Source organism: Nicotiana tabacum, chromosome 10 (assembly GCF_000715075.1).
Source record: "Nicotiana tabacum cultivar K326 chromosome 10, ASM71507v2, whole genome shotgun sequence".
In the NCBI taxonomy this organism is placed as follows: Eukaryota; Viridiplantae; Streptophyta; class Magnoliopsida; order Solanales; family Solanaceae; genus Nicotiana; species Nicotiana tabacum.
The window spans coordinates 42,887,478-42,891,694 of NC_134089.1; positions in this window are offsets into that span (position 1 = coordinate 42,887,478).

Sequence of the window (4,217 nt, forward strand, 5' to 3'; positions counted from 1 at the left end):
GAAGGGAATTGCACCTGCGAGACCGCAGGTGCGGATGGTCTACCGCAAAAGCGGAAACTGGCTTTAAGTGAGAAATCACAGATGCGACCATTGGTCCGCAAAAGCGGGACTGCAAATACGGTCCCTCGACCGCAGATGCGGTAATAGCTGGGCAGAAATATGAAATTTCGAGGGTTTTATTTCAAAAGTTGAATATTCGATTTGGAGCTCGGGAGAAGGAGATTTTGAGAGAAAATTGAAGAGGAGATTAGTGGGTAACAATTCTTTAACCCTTTCTAGTTATATTCCATCAATCTATAGTTAGTTTCATCATTTAATTTTCGATTGGAGATGAAAATTGAGGAAAAGTTGGAAGAAAGTTCTTAGACCTAAAATTCAACATTTGATTGGGAATTTGACCTTAGATTTGGATAATTTTGGTATGCATGAACTCGTGAGAGTATGAGAATTCTGAAAATATAAACTTTACTCGATTTTGAGACGTGGGCTCGAGGGGCGTTTTGGTCATTTTACTTAATTTCGAGTATTAGCATAGAATTTCGTTGTAGAATCAGTTACTTGAATATTATTTACATTATGAAATTGAATTGAATAGATTTGGTCCATTTGGAGTCGAGTACTCATGGCAAGAGCGTGGTTTCGGGTTGATTATTGAGTTGGTTCGAGGTAAGTGGCTTGCCTATCTTTATATGGGGGACCTTCCCCTTAGGATTTGGTATATTTGATAAATGAAATGCCTTGTACGTGAGGTGACGAGTGTGTACTTGAGCTAATTGTTGAAAATCTGATTTTTCTTTAAGTAATTTTAATTGTGTTCCTTTTTCCTGTCTTATACTACTTGCAAATTAAGCCTGTTGTTAGCCTAGAAAAGTATGTTTAATTGAATTAATTGCTTACTTGCTTAACCTACTTTAATTGTATTACGTGAAGCATGTTAGGTTAGAATTACATGTTTACTTTGCATGAAATTGGGCTTAAATGAATATTCCTTGTGATGTTGCTGTGTGTTTTACTTTGGGACTACAGGACGACGCCTGGGAGATCCCCTGCACGTATTTATGAATTTGAGCTGAGGTGCGGGATACTAAGAGATCCCTAGCATATATATTGAGGATACCAAGAGATCCTCGGGATACCGAGAGATCCCTAGCACGTATGTTGAGGATACTAAGAGATCCTCGGGATACCAAGAGATCCCTAGCATATATTGAGGATACCGAGAGATCCTCAGGATACCAAGATATCCCTAGCATATATTGAGGATACCGAGAGATCATCGGGATACCAAGAGATCCCTGGCATATATTGAGGGTACTAAAAGATCCTAGGGATACTGATGGATCCCCGGTTATTTCCTTGTGATTGTTTTTGCCTCTATTTCAGTTATTGAATTCTCCGTTTTCTCGTATTAAATTCTTATTGTTAGTTTTCAACTGTACTTCTTATCTTGTACGGTCATATCTTATATTTTTATTTTATCTCGGTAGGGCCCTGACCTTCCTCGTCACTACCCGACCGAGGTTAGGCTTGGCATTTACTGAGTACCGTTGTGGTGTACTCATGCCCTTTCTGTGCTTGTTTTTCATGTGCAGATCCAGGTACTGCGACTCAGTCCTATCACCCTTGAGGCGAGGCGACTGCTCCAGAGACTTCAAGGTACATCTGTTGTGTCCGTAGACCGAGGATTCCCTTTCCATTCTATCTTGTAGTGACATCCCATCTATTTTTTCTTTTGATGTAGACATTCCGGAGTTAGAAAATTTTACTATATTCGCAGCTTGTGATTCATGGGTTTCCGGGTTTTGGGCATATGTATTTGTTTTGAGAGTTAAATATTGTGTATGCCGAGCGGCACTTTTAAACGTTGTTATATCACTCTATTTCTGTTTTAAATTGTTTTGTTCCGCACTTTGGTTTATCTTCCCCAATTTAGGCTTATCCAGCCGTAGAGACTAGGTGCCGTCACGAGGATTCACAGAGGGCAAACTGGGGTCGTGACACAAATGGATACTGAAAAGTAAAACACATAGTATAGATGAAGGGACGGTAAAACGACCTCAAAATAAACAAAAAAAATGTGTACAAATAAAAAAACTAAGGCATCTCTGCCTAGTCTTCACCAAAGCCCGATTCACTACCGGAACCCTCGGTCGTGAATCTCCTCGAGGGTCCTCCGGGATAGCTACTTTATATATTCAACCATTGTAATTAAGCGGGCCTCTATTATTTCCACATCGATTTTGTATTGGGCTAGCATATCCTGGACCTCAGAGGAATCGGTCAAAGCCGCCTCTAACTTGGACTTCAACGTGGTATACTCCCGGTCGAGGTCATCCCATTCCGAAACAGCCGAACCTGGTTGTGCTTGGAGCTTATCATTTAGCTAAGACCACTTGTCGGCTTTATCTTTCATCACCCTGAGCTGGTCTTTGACTTATGCCAGCTCCTCTTTGATAGCCTCTTTTTCCAAGGATAAAAGGTCAATCCTGCCCGTCAATGTCTCAGTCGAAGCTTTGAGCTCATTCATCTCAGCCCAGAACTGGTCGATCTGGTCTATCTTCTCTTGAACTTGCGAGGTTGCAGTGTTAGTTACTACGCTTAACCTCTCATTTTTAATCTCAAATATCCTTACCTTCTCGACCAGTATGGCATGCTCCCATTACACCGACGAGCCTCCTTTTGAGCTTTTTCCAACTCTGTTTGGAGAATGGAGAGGTCCTTGAGAGCCTTGTCTCTTTGCTCGTTGAGAGTCTTGTACATGTCTTTCTGCTAGACTTACTCCTTGAGCTAGAACTCGAGTTGGCTCACTTCCATCTGAAACCGATTATAGCTTTTAAGTTGAAACACCGAAGCCTGGAAAACAAATTGATGAAATCATAAAAATACGCTAAGGTTAAATGAGCTACACGAAGGACACAAAGTAAGAGAAGCATACATGTTTCAACGTATGTTCTGCCTCGTGAAGAGGCTCGATGCACTCACCTCATTAATCTTCGCCTCATCTTCTTCGGTCACCAAGAAGTGAAGATAGCTTTCCATGCCTACAGGTCCGGATAGCACTCGGGTATCTGCTGGGATGATAAACACGACCGTTCTTTTGCGGTCAGGATCTATGCTCGGGAGGCGAACTGCTTCACCAGTTTTGGGCTCAATCTCAGCCTGCCTGATTCCGACAACACATCTTTCTTTGGGATCTCCAAGTGACCAAACTCAGAATAGTCCTCTAATTCACCAATATCTGCATGTGAAGTCTCGTTTGGGTTCTCTTTGATGGCCTGAGCCTCTTCAAATAATGACTCTGTATGAGATGGCAACTCCATGATGTCAATGACATCAGCGGCTTCTCACGGAGTAGGAGTAGCGTCTCAGAGACCGTAGCCACTGGCCTTCGTTCGGGGTCCTGAGCCAAAGACGGTTCGACCTCCTGGTCACTCCCCCTCTCCCCCCATTGCTGCCCGCTCTTCTTCATCAACGGTTGGCCCATGGGTGATTAACTCCAAGTCTTCATCCTCAGGGTAGTCCCTGATCTGGTGAAGGTATTCGGGGTCCGATATCCTGGCCCGAGTACTCCTTTTGTCACTCTTTCAGACCCGAATCGCTACCCTCTTCTTCTTGGCCTCGGCGTCCGTGTTTGGGGAACCTGAAGACTTTCGCTTTCTTCATTTTTTTCTCCTTCTTCACAGAGGCCTCGGGTTGTCTCAAAGTGGAGGGTTTAGTAGGAAAGGACGAAGCCTTGTCCTTGTCCACTGCCTGGAGCTTAGTGTTCTTGAGCAAATTTACGAAAGTGAAAGAAGGACTTAGTAAAAATGAAAGTTGAATATAAGAGGAAAACTTGATCGTGGGGAGAACACTCATCATGGGAATGTTCCTCCCACTTGCCTTTCGAAAGTTTGTGCCATTCGCGTTTGAAGTATGATAGGTGTTTGCATATCCCCTCGACCCACTCTTTGAAGTGGGGAACTAAGTTGGGGAATCGGGAAAACGTTGCACGATGGTAGAACCAGGGGATGAGAAAGAAGAACAAAAATCCAAATGAAATTCTACATACTTAAAAAAGAAAGGAACTTACGGGCTAGGTTCCACTTTTCAGGGAATGGTAGGAACTCGGAGGGACTGAGATCCTCGATTTTCACCCGAACGAATCTCCCCTTCCAGCCTCGATCCCTATCTTCGTCAATGCTCAAGAATGGAGCTTTCTTTGCCCGACGAACAAGCTT